Raw genomic sequence first — 18,329 nt, 5'->3', positions numbered from 1 at the left:
ACCAGGTGTACGGCTTTTCCTGGTCAGGGTTTGTCTAGTAAAGAAGCAAGGCAGAGATTGGCATTGTTTGGTAAAAAAAAAAACAAAAAAAAACCCCCAAGGCTGTGGGCATGTATTGCAGTCTGGTTGCTGCTTTGAGGGTGGGGGACGACAACGGAGCAGAATAACTACGATAAACATTTTTACCACAGTCAGAAACTAGGAGAGATTCTGTAGCATGTATTAGGGGTTTGTTTTATCGCAGACCACTGCTGAGGACAATTGCATTGCAGGATTCAAATTTTAAGACTATTTTCTGCTACCAATTTCTCAAGAAAAAATGCATCACATAATTATCAGATAAAAATTGTTCTTTAAACTTAAATTTTTATTTTAAACCCAAAAAATTTGTTTTGTGGTAAAACCTCTTAGCCTGGTGTCCTGTTTCCACAGTGCTAAATCCGGTCACAAGTAACTGGAGGGCACCCAAATGGTGGCAGTATCCCGTGCTGCCAATCCCAGGGCAAGCGGTGGTTTCTCCATGTCTGTCTCAGTGGCAGCCATGAGCTGTTCCTCCAGGAACTTTTCCATAATTTTAAACTACACTTTCTACCAGTGCCATCATTATGAAATTACATGTCTTCATGTAATTATATATGTTTTTGTATATCAGTGCATCTATTGCACAGCCATCTCTGTCTTCCATCTGCCCTGCTCCTGCCTCACGCGGCCAGCGAAGCAGATGGCGGCATTAAAAAGAAGCTTAGCAGCAGTGTTGTGCACGTATTGTAGACACTTTATAGTGGTCAGAGATACCTGTGTAAACAGTGTTGCAATAATCGAGACGTGAAATTAAGAAAGCATGGGTGAGCAACCGCAATGTGGGAAAATTGAGGTAGTTACACAAGTAGCCCAATTTTTGCAGTGACAAAACCAGATCTGATAACAACAAAAACTTGTTCTTGAAAATATGTGCCTATATATCATGTTATGCTTGTAACATATCCACACTGCTGTTCGCCTCATTTTTTGGTTTGCAAAAATGGGAGCACATTACCCCCTTTTATCAAAAGCTCCATTGGTTGCCGTTGGAATCTAGAGTCTTATTTAAGTTTTCATGCATCTGCTATAAAGCAGTTTTTGGCATGCTACCAGGCTATCTTACTTCTCATTTTACCTTGAATTACACTAATAAGAGTTCACGAAGAATACATCTGTTTGCATATCCTTCTATGAAATCCTGTCATTGCAATTCTGGAGGCCACATTACCGTAAGGATGTGCTCAGAATTGAGTCGGTTCAGCGGATGGCCACCAGGATGGTCTCGGGGCTAAAGGGTCTCCCATACGAGGAAAGACTGAGCAAATTGCAGCTCTACACTCTTGAAGAGCGTAGGGAGAGGGGAGACATGATTGAGACATTTAAGTACATCACGGGACGGGTCGAGGTGGAAGAGGATATCTTTCTTCTCAGGGGACCCTCGACCACAAGAGGACATCCGCTCAAACTCAGGGGAGGGAAGTTTCGTGGAGACGCAAGGAAGTACTTCTTCACGGAGAGAGTGATCGAGCATTGGAACAAGCTTCCAGTGCAGGTGGTCGAGGCACGCAGCATCCCAGACTTCAAGAACAAATGGGATACCCATGTGGGATCCCTACGGGGTCATGCCAAGGGATAGGGTCACTAGGACTTGAATGAGCGGGTCAGTAGAGTGACAGTATAATTACAATTATACTTAAGGGGTCAGAAGACTTAAGAGGGTGGGTAAATGGTGTGGGCAGACTTGATGGGCTATATGGCCCTTATCTGCCGTCATCTTTCTATGTTTCTATGTTTCTAAGAGGTTCCTCGAGACAACCTTTTCATTTCAGGCGGCCAAACTGAATACATGGCTCGTGTTAGAAGCTACCTCTTACCTTGATTTTAGAAAACTAAAGACACAACTATTTAACAGGCTGGTATCTTAAGGTGCCTTTTACAAAGCTACGCGCGGTAATTTTGTGCGTGCGCTAAAAACCCTAGCGTACCTTCGTAAAAGGAGCCCTTAATGTATCTTACTTTTTAATTCAATACTTTTTAATTCTATTTTAAATTGTTTGTAGTTTCTCTCTATTGTATGCATTTAACTTTGTCAAATTTTTCTGATTCATTTTAATTTGATGTATTCATTAGCATTGCATGTATTAAGCTTGACTGTTGTGAACCTCTTAGAACTCTTGGGTATATAAAAATAAATTATTATTATTAAAATTATATTATAAAATATATTTTTGAAATTGTTTCATGGTAGTCCTATTATTAAGTTTCAATTTACTGATTTTAACTCTGCCTCATTCATTGTATTTATGTTTATATTTGGTCTTTTTACTACTCTTATGCTGTTAACAAAATTGTAAGTTTTATGTTGAATTATACCTAATATACACTGCCTTGGGTGAATCTCTTCATAAAGGCGGTTAACAAATCTCAATAAATAAATGTGAGCCTCTACTGTACAACATTGCCCTTTTTAAAGCCTCCTCTTGAGGAGATGTCAAGTATTCCTGCATTAACTGTACACATGACATCTTGCATGCACTAGTAGCTGTGGGCCTGATTCTGGAAGCAGGACCTGCTGCGGAAGGTGCCTGCAAAACATGTGCCTACTGCTTGCCAATCACTGGCAGGTGCTGCATCCAGAATCATGCCTTTTTTTTTTTTAACATAAGCGCCATAAATGTAGGCCATCATTTTATAGGCCTACATTTAAGGTGTCAGTCACGCACCTGTGGAGGTGCATAGGGATGCCCAGGAACACCTAAGGCCACTTCCAGCACAAACCATGCCCATGCATGCCAGCCTTAAGCATCATTATACGCCTCTGTAGGCGCAAGACAGACGCCTGCATTTTTTTTTCTTTTAAAGTGCATTCCGATTGGTTCATTAGATGGCGGTAGGACGCCTACCACCGCCTAACTTTGGGATGCCGTTTGGAGAATATGGCCCTGTGTGCTAAATGATATGTGCAATCCTCTCTCAATCTCTGCCCATAATCCACTCAGTCCCTAAACATCCCATTCTGATCACTTAGTGCAACATCTTTACTGCAATGGCTGCTTGTCGCATCAGTAACAATAGTTCAGGGCTGTGCAAATGATTAGCATGTGTTGTGCACTTTAGTAAACAAGCCCTTTAGTAAGCCTTGAGGTTCAAAAATAAGAAAATGGGAAGATGGATAGTCTCTAATTCCAGAAAATCCTCTCTGCCAAAAGGTTGGCATGGAGGAGTAGTCCACTGGTTAGAACAGTAGGGAAGTCAGGGATCAACTCCCACTGATATTTCATGTGATCTTGGACAAGTCAATTAATCCTTCATTGCCTCTTTAAACCAGTGGTTCTTAATCCTGAACTGGGGCACCACCAGCCAATCAGGATTTTCAGATTATCCCTAATGAATATGCATGAGACACATTTACATACCTGTCATCTCCATTATATTCAAATCTCTATCAAAAATATTTATTAACTCCAAGAAAAAAGAAGCTAAAACCTTACACATATATGAATTTGCTTATTTATTTATAAAAGCTATAAATTATTCATTCATTAATAATACATTTTCCATATTGTCATAGCACCATATAGTGAATATGTCCAATACAGCAATAAAAACCCTCCACCCACAATACTAAAAATTCTCCCTAAAAATCCTAAGTTGTTAAGCAGCGTGCTTTAATTAGGATTTTAAAATAATTATTAGGGATATCTTGAAAAAAAACAACTGACTGGTAGTCCCTCAGGGCAGGTTTGAGAACTGTGTCTTTAAAACTATAAGCCCTCTGGGGATAAAGAAGCACCTAGTGTTAGCAAAATTACACCTGAGAATGGAGTGGATACTGCACCATTCACAGAAGAAAGTGTTTATGAACAACTTGAAAAAAAGAAGGTGGACAAAGCTAGGGGACCAGACGGGATCCATCCCAGGATATTGAGGGAGCTCTGAGAGGTTCTGGTGGGTCCTATTAAATATTTGTTCAATAAATCTTTAGAGATGTGAGAGATTCCTCGGGACTGGAGAAGAACGGATGTGGTCCCTCCTCACAAAAGTGGTTGCAAAGATGAAGCGGGAAACTACAGGCCAGTAAGCCTCACTTCAGTTATTGGAAAAATAATGGAAACGTTGCTGAAGGATAAGATAGTGAAATTCTTAGAATCTAATGGATTACAAGATCTGAGGCAACATGGGTTTACTAGAGATAAATCGTTCCAAACAAATCTGATTGAATTCTTTGACTGGGTGTTCAGAGAATTAGATCAAGGACCTGCGCTAGATGTAATTTATTTACTTAGATTTCAGCAAAGCCTTTGACATGGTTCCTCAAATGAGGCTCTTAAACAAACTCCATGGGTTAAAGTTAGGGCCCAAAATAGTGAACTGGATTAGAAGCTGGTTGATGGACAGACGCCAGAGGGTGGTGGTTAATGGAATTTTCTCGGAGGAGGGAAAGGTGACTAGTGGAGTGCCTCAGGGATTGGTGCTGGGACCGATTCTGTTCAATATGTTTGTGAGCGACATTGCTGAAGGGTTAGAAGGTAAGGTTAGCCTTTTTGCGAATTATACCAAGTAGACAGAGTGGACACCCCGGAGGGATCTGCAAAAGGAAGAAAAAGGATCTGCAAAAGTTAGAAGAATTATCTAACATCTGGCAACTAGTATTCATTACGAAGAAGTGCAGAGTGATCCATTTAGTGGATAGAAATCTGAGGGAAACATATGTGCTGGGAGGTGAGAGGCTGATAACCACTTATGGAGAGAGGGACCTTGGGATGATTGTGTCTGAGGATTAAAGACATCTAAACAGTGTGATAAGGCGGTGGCTATAGCCAGAAGGATGCTAGGCTGTATAGAAAGAGGAAAAACCTCTTTCTATACAGCAGAAGAAGGAAGGTGTTGATGCCCCTATATAGGTCATTGGTGAGGCCACTTGGAGTATTGTGTTTAGTTTTGGAGGCTGTATCTGGTGAAGGATATAAAAAGACTTAAAACAGTCCAGAGGAAGGCAATGAAAATGGTAAGGGGTTTGAACCAAAATAAGTATGAGAACAGACTGGAAGACCTAAATATGTGTACTCTGAAGGAGAGGAGGGACAGTGGAGATATGATTTAGACATTTAAATACTTGAAAGGTATTAATATGGAACCAAATCTTTTTCAGAGAAGAGAAAATGGTAAAACTAGAGGGCATAATTTGAGGTTGCAGGGAAGACAACTCAGGAGCAATGTTAGGAAATTCTTATTCACGGAAAGAGTGGTAGATGCCTGGAATGCCCTCCCGAGGGAAGTGGTGGCAAGGAAAATGGTAATAGAATAAAAAATACAAATCAGTGGACGGACATTCCAAAAAACTCTTTCTTCTCTCTCTCTTTCTCTTTCTATCTTTCTTCCCGTTTAGGGGCCTTCAGTGCAGTTCGACGTAGGGGTGAGTGTTTGTGTGAGTGTGTTGGCATGTCTGTGGAATGTCTGTTGTGGTTTGTATGGAGTGTCTATAGTCTGGGTCCATGTAGTATGACTGGAGGGGTTGTTTTTGCTCTTTATATGAAAAAATTTTCAGATTGCGACTGGAGGGTATGGCGTTAGTCCGTTCCATTAGTTCTTTTCTGTGATTGCCAGTTCGTTTTACTGTTCGGTTCTGTGCTTACTATATTTGGACCTTGTGTCTTTGTACTGTTGGATTTCTGTACACTCTGTGTTGCCTTCGCTAATAAAAATTATTAAAAAAAAAAAAAAAGGAATAAAAAATAAAAAAAGCATGGGATAAACATATAGGATCTCTAATTGGAAAATGAAGGATGTAAATTAAAGAACTAAGTCCGGTCTGGACAAATTTGCACAGTCTATGTCCCATAAGTGGTGATTTGGTGTAGAATGAGCTGGTGAGGGCATCAATGGGAACCACACTAACTTGGAACATGAGGATGTTACTAGCCAAACTTTAGAGTAGATATCCTGCAAACAGGCTGGTTGGATAGGCTGGAGTGAGCTTGGACGGCAACTTCAGCATTTGGAACCTAAGACAATACCAGGTGGACTTTACAGTCTATGACCCAGAAATATCAAAGAAGAGACAAATTAATTTAATCATATATTTTAAATGGGTATAACTAATGGTCAGACTGGATGTTACTATGTAGTGTACCTGAATGTAACTCACCTTGAGCGTCTACTGGAAAGGCAGGGGCTAAATCCAATTTCTTTCCCTTCTCCATCATGACCAGATTAGCACGGCTGCAAATCCTTTCATTAATTGTCAAACACGGAGACTATTAATAGGCAATAATCTTTTCATTCCCCATTGCAAGCTCACCTTGTGGAAAGGACATTCTGCTCCAAGCCTGACACTCCACTTCCTCTAATTATTTACATTTCCTGCTCAGTCATGTAGAGTGCAGGATTTGAGATGTCATTTCTCTGCAGCTCTAGTCTTTCTGAACTGTTGTAGATTACAATTTAGTCACAATTCATCAGTTGCCACAGAAGAGCTTCCACTATTGATAAGATAAATGCATTTATGGGAGCATAAAATCATATCCATAAAAGTACCTGGTATTCCTGTTCTGCTGCTGTTATGGTCCTCCCAACCTCACTCCCCTGACTCCTCAATTGCAGAAGTTGAGGAACAATTTACCCCAAAAAAACAAAACAAAACACATTGGAGTCAACATTAAAAGTTATTTAATTGACTGGAAGAGGCTCTTTGCTATTTTAATCACTTGTCAGGCGATATTCAGTGCCACGGAATATCCTTGCTTAGCACCTAAGCTGAAACTAGCTAATCTGTGGGCGTTTGGGAAATAGAATTGACAGTTACACAGTTAAGTGCCAATATTCACTGCTTAGCCACATACTGTACTGTATATAGGATCACATAAAATGCATCCTATTTTTATACAATTCACCTTATCTGGATAAGTGCTGAATATTGCATTTAACTGCATAATTGTCTTCGGGCCTCATTTGCTCAAATATTCAATGCCAGTGCCTGGACATGGCCTGGCATTCAATATCTGGACATAAAGCCAACGTCAGCCAAAAAAACCCTCAGTGCCGACTGAATATTTACCCTTTTTTTTTTTTAAACTTCTGATATGTATACTTATGGTGATCATATCTTTATAGGAACCCTAAATAAAGGGTTAATGCAAAAGGCTTGTGTTAGAGCTATGAGCTAATTGTTTAGCTCATGTTTTCTAATGCAAGTTGAGCACACAGTTTTTGCTCACTGATGCAGCAAACAAACTGTATGGAAATCAGACCCATGAAAAAATTGTGTACTATTCAGGGAGAGCCCACCAGATGCCTACGTAGTATGCACTAGGTTGTGCTCGGAGGACAGCTAGAATTGTGTGCATGTCTGAGCAGAAAAACATATTGTCACACGTCTGAACATGTGCCAGGATGCTATTTAGTGGATAAAATTATCTCATCAGTAACGCAGCAGAGTGAAATCCCCGATGGACAAGGCCAAGCAGCCTGTTTAGAGTGCTGTTGGCCCAATGCTGCTTCGGATGAAGGTAGGGCTCGCTTGCGGTTGGCGGGGAGGGAAGGATGGAGGGTCAGCAGGGGTTCGGCTGCGCGATGGAGGTGGGGGTTGCTCAAGGGTTCTGCTGCACAAGGGTGGGAGGGAGGGAAGGATAGAAGCTGGGCAAGGGTTATGCTGCATGATGGATGGGAGGGAGGGAAGGATAGAAGCTGGGCAAACTTCTGCTGCACAGGGGGATGGGATGGATGGAGGGAGGGAGGGGAGGAAAGATGCTGCACATGTGGGGGGAAGAAAGGAAAGAGGAAGAATTGGGGTGAAGGAGAGGAAGGGAAAGATGGTCATGTGCATATGGCAAAAATAAGACCTAGTGCCTTTTTTGGGCCCCAAATGAATATAAGACACTGTCTTATTTTCGGGAGAACATGATATTAAAGCATCACTTACCTCTCCATGGGCGTGGCTTTAAGCATCTGGCCAATTGGAGTATTAGGCCACTTCCAGTCCTAAGACTCCAGTTGCCCAGGTGCCTAAAGCCCCTCATTCTGAAGAGGTAGAAATCCCTCCAGCCGGCCATGCTGATAAAGGTCTGGGGGGGGGCTTTAGGGGTTAGGGTTTCAGTGGGTGGGGGGTCATGTTTTGGAGGGGTTCAGGCAGGAGGGAGTGGGCATCCCTCCTGTTGGGGTTAATGGGGGGGGGGTGCTGGCAAGAGGGAGTGGCCAACCCTCCTGCTGGGGATGTTGCAAGGGTCCTGGCAGGAGGGATTAGGCATCCCTCTTTTTGGGGGTTCCGGCAGGAGGGAGTGGCCGTTTATATAAATGGGATGCTGTTTATAGAATTTGGCCCTCAGTAATGTGCTCAACTTCAAGAGACGTTGGGACAAACAAGTGGGGTCGCTACAGAGTCATGCTTAAAAGATGGTCTCATGGGAGAGGAGACTCTAGAGTAGGCAAATTTGCTGAGGGAGGGTTCTTGAGTGGGCAGACTTGTTGGGCCGCCAGCCCTTTTCTGCCATCATACTCTATGTTTCTATAATGGACATTTTTAGTGGTACAACCTAATTAAGTACTGCTGAAAATGACCAGTTAGCCCTAAATAGGCAATTTAGCTGGCCAGGAACATGTCTGGCTAGTTAAATTGTTTTGAATATCGACCCATAAGAACATAAGAACATAAGAAGTTGCCTCCACTGGGTCAGACCGAGGTCCATCTCGCCCAGCGGTCCGCTCCCGCGGCGGCCCATCAGGTCTGCGACCTGTGAAGTGGTTTCTGACCACTTCTGTAACCTACCTCAAGTTATATCTGTACCCCTCTATCCCCTTATCCTCTAGGAACCTATCCAAACCCTCCTTGAACCCCTGTACAGAGTTCTGGCCTATCACATTCTCCGGAAGCGCGTTCCATGTGTCCACCACCCTCTGGGTAAAAAAAGAACTTCCTAGCATTTGTTCCAAACCTGTCCCCTTTCAATTTCGCCGAGTGACCCCTAGTGCTTGTGGCTCCCCACAATTTGAAGAATCTGTCCTTATTCACTTTCTCTATGCCTTTAAGGATTTTGAAGGTTTCTATCATGTCCCCTCTAAGTCTCCTCTTCTCCAGGGAGAACAGCCCCAGCATTTTTAACCTGTCAGCGTATGAAAAATGTTCCATACCTTTTATCAGTTTAGTCGCCCTCCTCTGCACTCCCTCGAGTATCGCCATGTCCTTCTTGAGGTACGGCGACCAGTATTGAACACAGTACTCCAGGTGCGGGCGCACCATTGCGCGATACAGCGGCATGATGACCTCCTTCGTCCTGGTTGTAATACCTTTTTTGATGATGCCCAGCATTCTGTTTGCTTTCTTTGAGGCTGTTGCACATTACGCCGATGGTTTCAGTGATGTGTCGACCATCACCCCCAGGTCCCTTTCAAGGTTACTCACCCCTAGCAGTGTTCCCCCCATTTTGTAGCTGAACATCGGGTTCTTTTTCCCTACATGCATGACCCGACTAAATTTTGTGGGGGGGGAGGGGTTCACCTGTTATTAATAGTGTATATGAACAGCGACAACTCAGGGCACTGAATGCTCTGCGCTGCTCTGACAGTCACAGAGTTCCTATGAGCATTGGAGCAGCACAGAACATTTAGCGTGCCATTTGGCGCTAAAATTCTCTTGCACGGTTTTGTAAAAGGAGGGGGATATTTGTAATGTAGTGGCATCCATAAAAATGCTGAAAACCGCTGGCTGAATGTCAAAGCGCACAAATGTAGGTAGGTTCATCACCACTGCCGCTGACATAAGCCCTGACACTTGTTGAAAACTGAATCATATTTTGCCTCATTCACAGTTTGACTTCGCAGTCTGAAAAATGGATATTCATGTTGGACCTAGTCAGCACTTGAATGTTTATTTCTCATGTATTTTAGAGCAAGTTGTGTGATGGCAGATCTTGTTCGGATTTTTCCGGACATGTCCTCCTTTTTTGAGCAAGACAAAAAATAGAACCCTAAATGGAGGAGGTACAACAACAAGCTAACAAATGAAAGAACCTCCCTCACCCCAAGAAGTCTACAAAGATTAGGGAAAAGAGATGAAGTCCAACTCCAAACTAAGCAGAAAATGAAAATAATTCTATAATTTAATTTAAGAGCATTAACCGGACAAGCCCTCAGTCACACAGCAACCTCTGGAAACTCCAGGGAAAAGCTGTCGCGAATTTACACCCAGAAAGGTGTTAACTGCGAAACATCCCCGGGCTTGCTCCGGATAACGTTTGTGGTGCTTAACTAGTGCAAAATGTGCAATGTGTGAAAAAACTCAAATGAAAAAAACACACAGTCCCTCCAGGTCCACTGGATCCAGCTATCCACACATTTCGTGAACTTGTTCTTAAAGACCTGGAGGGACTGGAGGGTTTTGAGAACATCCATGCTCGTAGGTACTCCCATTTGACCACCAAAGAAAAAGCCGCTCTTGCCAGGTTGAGTAAGGACACTTCTTGTGTCGTGAAACCGGCTGACAAGGGCGGCTCTATTGTCATTCTCAGTACTCAGCAATACCTTACCGAGGTTGAACGTCATTTATCTGATACCCGGGTGTATTCTCCCCTCGCAGGGGACCCCACTGAGACCTTGATTTCCACCATAGCGACTATAGTAGATATGGCCTACGATGAGGGCCAGTTAACCAAAGCTGAAGCCAAATTTCTCAAATCTACTTCTCCGAGACGTCCCACTTTTCATATCTTGCCTAAGATCCACAAAATGATAAAACCTCCTCCAGGCAGGCCTATTGTGTCCCTTAGGGGCACTGTGCTGGAGCCTTTGTCCAATTTCCTTGACTGGTTCCTTAAACCCCAAGTAAGCAGTGCTAGGTCCTACCTTAAAGACACCACTCATTTTTTGACCAGCATAGAACAACTGACAGATATACAGGACTCTCATATCCTAGTCACCATGGACCTGGAATCACTTTATTCAAACATACCCCAGTCAGCAGCATTGGAACTAATTTCCAGGATTTTCATGCAGGATGTTCAACATGATCGGGTGAGGGCTGATTTCCTTATACAACTAGCCCAACTGGTACTCAATCACAATTATTTTCAGTTTGATCACCAGTTTTACCTACAGAAACATGGTGTAGCGATGGGCACTGCTGTTGCCCCCAGCATTGCAAACCTGTATGTCTCTAGTTTTGAGGAACGCTATCTGTACGACTCCATCTGGTTCACTTATGTTAAGATGTGGCGCCGCTTTATTGACGGTCTTTTGTGTCTGGACGGGTCCAACTGAATTACTGCCGCATTTTCTCAACTGGCTTAACTCTTTAGATTGCAATCTGAGATTCACCATGGAGTCTAATGCCAGTCAAATATCATTTTTAGATGTGACAGTTATTAAGTCCCAACACACCTTAGTGACCACTGTGTACAGAAAGTCTGTTGAGGTTAACAACTACTTGGACTATACAAGTTGCCATCCGACCAGGTTGAAACAATCTCTTCCTATCAGCCAGTTCCTACGGGTTAGACGGCTGTGCACTGATACAACAGAATTTCGCAGACAAGCACGCGAACTGTTTACCAGATTCCAGGAAAGGGGTTATCCTTATTCGGTTTTACAGAGGGCCTATCACTGGGCTCTGTATGCCAATAGGGAACTATTATTATCCCCCACGGGTTCCTCACAAGAGGAGTCTGGTATCACTTGCGTCTTGAGATTCTCTAACCATGCCAACAGGGTTGCACGGAGCATCCGTAAGCACTGGCACGTTCTCCAACTGCATTCCACTTTTCAAGATCTTCCTAGGATTGCTTATTCCCGAGCCAGAAATTTGGCGGACCATTTGGTCCATTCCAGTTATTCCAGCAACACCACAAGGAACATCGACACGGTGACAGCTCATCACATTAAATGCAGTGCAACTTGTGACATCTGCACTTCTACTTTAGAAGGAAAGAGTTGGCAGCACCCGAGAACTAAGAAGTGCTACAGTTTTAAATCGTCAACAACATGCAGGTCTAACTGGGTGATATATGTCATTCTGTGCCCTTGTGACATGCTATATGTTGGGCACACTCAGAGACCGATTAGGACCCGTCTCATAGAACACAGGTCACGTATACACACGAGGTCCATGACTGCTCCCATGGTCCCTCATTGCATACTAGCCGACCACTCTTTTCAAGATCTCAGGTGGTTTGTTATGGAGCAAGTTTTTGAGGATTTCCAGGGAGACAGACTGACTCGACTTCAACACAGAGAACAATTTTGGATATTCGAGCTTCAATCTTTAACCCCTAATGGTCTGAATGACTATATAGAGTGGCAACACACTTATTAAGTGTGAATGTTTCTTTAAAGGATTTGCTTCAAGTTCCTTTGCAAGCTGCTTTGGTCAGGTGCTTGATCACCTGACTCTTTCATTTCACCTGTTTCTGTTTCTGCGAGTTAAAAAGAGGGCGTCCTCTCCAAACCAGTGCCATTTCTTTCCTGCTTCATTCACGAACTTGAGAGTCATCGAGCAGTGCGGTTCCTGAGGAAGGGGGTTCACCCCCGAAACGGAGTCCGTTGGACATTTACTTCATTTACTGCTTATGGATCACCATTTCCATTACACACGGAGAAGCTAAGTCCTTACAGCCTGTGTATTTTTGAGCTTGGTTGGATTTGGACACTAACTTTCCAGTTTGGCCCCCAGCTTAGGGGTAAGAGATGAATTCCTTCTTTATTTTGATAATGTGTGTTTTTTTCATTTGAGTTTTTTCACACATTGCACATTTTGCACTAGTTAAGCACCACAAACGTTATCCGGAGCAAGCCCGGGGATGTTTCGCAGTTAACACCTTTCTGGGTGTAAATTCGCGACAGCTTTTCCCTGGAGTTTCCAGAGGTTGCTGTGTGACTGAGGGCTTGTCCGGTTAATGCTCTTAAATTAAATTATAGAATTATTTTCATTTTCTGCTTAGTTTGGAGTTGGACTTCATCTCTTTTCCCTAATCTTTGTAGACTTCTTGGGGTGAGGGAGGTTCTTTCATTTGTTAGCTCCTTTTTTGAGGACATGTCCAGGGCTCCGGAAGGCTTTTCAAAACCCAGGACTTTGTCCGGGTTTTGAAAAGTTTCCTCAAAATCATGTCGGGCAGGAGGGCATCCGCGCATGTGCAGATGCCCTCCTGCCCGACGAAAGAAGGCAGCGGGGGCGGGGCTGGGGCATAACAGGGCGGGGATGGGTAGAACTGGGTGAGCCTGAGGGTAGAACTAGGGGTCTGGATTTTATTATAGTAAAGTCTACTAACCTTAAAAATACATGAGAAATGGGCATCGGTATCCTTATTCTGAGCTGGACATCCTTTCTCAAATTCCACTCAATAGCAACAGACAAAGATTCAAAGACTGAATGGACAACATTAATTTTTTACATTTTGAATTCCAAAGGTCATAGGTCATGCTGGTTTTTATTTGACCCTCCAGCACCTTTTCAAAATGCATTAGCCCTAGGACTAAGAGCCATTGAATCTGTGGATTCCAATGTATAAATTCCAATGAAGTTCAATTTTCCAAAGAGAAACTCCACTTTGATGATATTGACAGGAGTTGCCATTCAACAAATAACGTATAATTGGAAGGATTGTACAAGACTTAATTATTGTTTTTGGTGGAATTCAGTTTGTCATGTGTTTAAAATGGAAAGAGCGTTGGCAGTTCAAAAAGGTTACTATAATAAATTTAGGGATCTGTGGGGGCCATTATTAAATTATTATAATGAATAATTTACACTTTTCCCAATTTTAATTTTTTCATGTGGATCAGGGGGGAGGGGGGGTTGGATTTTTACTAGTAATATATGTATGATTTATATGATTTGGGTGTGGATAAGGGTTAAATCTTCTTGTTGTATGCTATTGTAGATTTTCAAGTGATGTATTTTAATTGTTTGATATTTGCTGTGCACTTGATGTAAATATAAAATGAATAAAGAATTAAAAAAAAAAAAAGAAACTCCACTTTGAGTCTGTGCAAAGCCCATAGCCACTACCTCATAAAGCAATCTTTAGCAAGATACTATATTTACCAACTCAGTCTACAGGGAACTGAGATTTATAAACACTGTACCTGAGCTTTGATGATGTGTAGAGGAATCATTAGAAGACAAATTGGGTGTCATTGAACTATGCAATGTACAATACATTAATGCCTGACAGGGTTTTACATTAAACTCATATATAATCGCTTTACCAGCGTGTAAACACATGTAAAAACAAGCTTCCAATCAGCAACCCAGCAGCCCACCTGAACATTGACATATACAATAGAGTCTCCAAGGAAGACTTTTAGAAAGAATAATAACTTTTACTACTGTAAAAGATTTATATAGTGCTACTACATAGAAACATCTCTACTAGAGATGCCTAAAAGTACCATAACTTATCTGCTAAACTTACAAACTAGTTATTATTTTCAGAAAAGTGGAACAAGGGGACAGAGTCTGCTTTTTTTTCCAGTTTTAAATGTATATAATTTTTATTGAACAATAAAGTAAGATATGTTCAACAAATGAACATTGGTGTTCAATATAATACAAAAATACTGCCAACCCAAAACCCCTCCCCTTCCCTTTTATTTGAAACAATTTTTATTGATGACAAAAAAACAATAATAACAGTGTAAGCAAAAAGGTACAGTCAAGACATCAACAATTTTCCCACTTGTTCCAAACTAAGATAGAACCTCTCCCCCAACACATGTCCAGTCCCACATCCCAATGCCCATCAGCAAGAAAGAAAAAAAAAAAAAAAGGACTAGACATGAGAGAACTAAAGAGAACACCTTATCCCACCCCCAAACACTCCCCACCACAAACTAGCCCCCCCCAATCCCACCAGGATAGAGACGAGGTAGAAAGGAAACCAAAAAGCAGTGGAAAACAGGGTAGACTTAAAGCAAATTCAAAATTTAGCTATGCTTTTGAGGTGGTAGAGAATTAAAATAGGGATCCCAAACAGCTAAAAACTGCTTTTTCTGCTTAGAGGTGCCTCTTGCATCCTTAGCCTCCCAACCTATTAACTCAAGGATAGCCAGTCTCCGACCCAATACGAGGGGGAATCCGGTGACAGCCACACTTTCAAAATCGCTTTCAAACCCAAAATACCAAGCTTCCGAACCCACAATCCAGCTCCCTTCCCTCGAACTCCACAGGAACCCAAGAATCCCAAAAGGAACACCTCGGGAGACAGCAGCAAGGGCTGGCCCAGAATGCGTGTAATAAAGGCTCCAGCACACTTCCAAAAGGTTTGCACAGAGGAACAATGACAAAAAGCATGAAAGAAAGTGGCCTCTGCCAAGTTACATTTCAAAAAAAAAAAAAAAAAAGACCACTTTAAGTAAAACAATAACAATGAGATGTCTATCATGCAGAAGAGAGACAATCAGGGGTATGAGTGGGTGTGGGGCATGAAGGACGGGACTAAATAACAGAGGCTGCTCTTGAAAAGCATGCTTCAAGTGCTGCTAGACCCATTTAATCAAGCTATGCAAACATCTTTAAACAGAAATTTAGAAAAATCATTAAGCCAGTAATCAAGAAACAAGTAATTAAGTTTTGCTTGAAGCAGTTTGTGTGAAAGGAAGTTTTTGTTTTTTTCTTTTTTCCATTTTCTTGGAGAACTGGCTACAGATAGATGGCATATAAAATGGTTTTTTTTTCTACAAAACCCAGATAACTTTAGGACTTGTTGAACCTTTGACCTTCTTTCAAGAAAATTAGAACTCTTCTTTGTTCAATGGGTGCCACCATAGTGTGAGAAGATGTTCCACCATTATAAAAATAAAAAAAAAGCTCATATTTGTGAATCTTCCCAAAACAGGCTTGATCTGGAGATTTCTTGAAAAAAATAAGATGATCAAGTTTCATACTTGTTAGTTCAAGTATGCTTTTCTACACTTTGGCCCTCTTTACAAAAGCACAACCCGGCCTATGTGCCTAAGGCCCCGCCAACAGGAGGGGCCTAAGACTCCCGGGCCTATTTTGGTTGGCCCAGGTGCCTTAGGCCCCACCTGTGGGCGGGGTTTCAGCCACCTGGGCCAATCCGGCCCCATTACGGAGCCGGCTGGCCTGCCGGACGGGCGGGCTTGGCACCCGTCCGTCCGGTCAACATTTAACAGGTATGGGGGGTGGGATTGGGGGTGGGGGGGTCATGGGTCGGTGGGGGGGCTGATTGGGGGTTCAGAGGTGTGGTCGTTGGGGGGGTTGTGTTAGAGTCCGCCTGTGCAGGAGGAGTCGGGCTCCCTCCTGCATGATTTTGTAGGGGGGTGGGGGTTGAGATGCCAGGAGGGCCTGGACTCCCTCCTGGCCCCATCGGACTCAGCAGGGGGGGGTTGGGGATCACGGGGCAAGAGGGCTTGGGCTCCCTCTTGCCCTGATCTTCATTGGGGGTTTGGGGGTGCTGCAGGGCAAGAGGGCTTGGACTCCCTCTTGCCCCGATGTTGTCGGGGAGGTCAGGGGTGCTGCGGGGCAAGAGGGCTTGGACTCCCTCTTGCCCTGATGTCAAGGGGGGGGGTGGATTCTGTAACCGGTGTTGTTTTTGACAGACACCGGTTACAGAATCCAGCTTTTAGGTGAAGGACTGGCTCCTCCTTCACCTAAAAGCCCTTGTATTGGACGTTTGGGACTTAGGCGTTTTTTTTGTTTCATTATGGGGTATAAGTTTAGATATAGTGGTGGTCTGGGCCTGAACGTAGAGGCAGGCCATTATCAAAAAAAACTTCCTTTTGGACGTTTTTTTTTTATTAAGGACATTTTCCCTACTTCTGCTTTCAACGTTTAAGGCCTTAGGCCAAAAGGGGACTTAGACATTTTTTTTGATTATGCCCCTCCACGTGTTTTAACGTGGATTTAGCATACACTAAATCAACGCTTGCGCTAACCGTTACGTGTCCATAGGATAACATGCATTCATTAGCATTTAGCACGGGCTAAAAAGCTTAGCGCACCTTTGTAAAAAAAAGGGGATTTGTGTTATAGTGACATTAAAAATTCAGGAGTAGCCTGATGGTTAGAGCAGTGGGCTAAGACCCAGGAGAACCTAGTTCAAATCCCACTGCTACTCCTTGTGATCAGTGGCATAGTAAGGGGGAGGAGCAAGGGATTGTCCCCCCCCCCCGGATGCCGTCTTGATAGGGCCGTGGCACCCATCCTCCTCTTTGCTCCCGCTCCTTCCCTGCCCTCCCACTGCTGCACGTGAGTGCACACTGCTTCCCTACCTCTGTAATGGTCATGGCATGAGCAGCAACCCCCAACCTGCTGTCGCACCTGCATGGGCTCTTCTTCTGATGTCATTTCCTGGACCCATGCCTAGGGAGTGACAGAGGTAGATCCCACACAGGCATGACAACGGGTTGGGGGGGTGCTGCTCGCGCCACAAACATTACAGAAAGGTCTGGACAGTTTATTCATTTATTTATTTAGTTCGATTTTTATCCCGTCTTCCCAATAGCTCAGAACGGCCTAGAAGCAAACATTCACAATGGAGTATATTTGGACTATACAAGGACTATACAGCAATTTAAGTAAGGTTAGGAATGAACTATACAGCAATTTGAGTACAGGTTAAGAATGGACTATACAGTAATTTAAGTAGAGGTTCAGAATGGAGAGGGGAGGGTAGAAGGAAGGGGGAGTTTAAGGGGTAGATTGCAGTTGGAATTTTAATTGAAGAGGAGGGGCATTATCGCTTTCCGGAAGATCATCAAAGAGTTCTGTAACTTGATTTGCGGGGGGAGTTGGTTCCAGAGTTCCAGAGTTAGGGGATGAAGTGGCTGTAGGAGTGTTTGCGGGCGGTTTCTAACAGGAGATACCTTCCTGGGAGGATGTATAGGTGTTTCTCCATTTCCAAGTGGAGGAGGTGGGTGGGGGTATACAAGGTTAGCTTGGATTCTATGTAGGCTGGAGTGGTGGGCGTAAATTATTTTATGTACTATCACCAGGGCCTTGAATGTACAGTGTTGGTTAATCGGAAGCCAGTGCTCTTCGCGGAGGGCTGGGGAGATGGGGTCGTGGCAGGAGGCAGATTGCTGCGTTTTGAACCAGCTGGAGGCGCTTGAGATCTTTTTTGGCTACTCCATTAAATAGGGAGTTGCTGTAGTCCATCCTGGAGAGGACGTAGATGTAGAGGAGTTGGGCCAGGTCAGGGGTGGAGATGTAGGGTTTGATCCTTCTCAGTTGGTGGAGGTAGTAGAAGGAGGTGGAGACAGGGACAGGTTGCCATCTAATGTTACTCCTAGGCTGCATATCTGATCTGCTGCTGTTAGTAAGGTGGAGTCCCATGATAGTGTTGGGCGTGTGTATTTGGTGC

The sequence above is a fragment of the Geotrypetes seraphini genome, chromosome 10 (genome assembly GCF_902459505.1).
Source record: "Geotrypetes seraphini chromosome 10, aGeoSer1.1, whole genome shotgun sequence".
NCBI classification, from domain to species: Eukaryota; Metazoa; Chordata; class Amphibia; order Gymnophiona; family Dermophiidae; genus Geotrypetes; species Geotrypetes seraphini.
The sequence above is the reverse complement of the archived record's forward strand: the minus strand, read 5'-3'. Positions refer to the sequence as shown.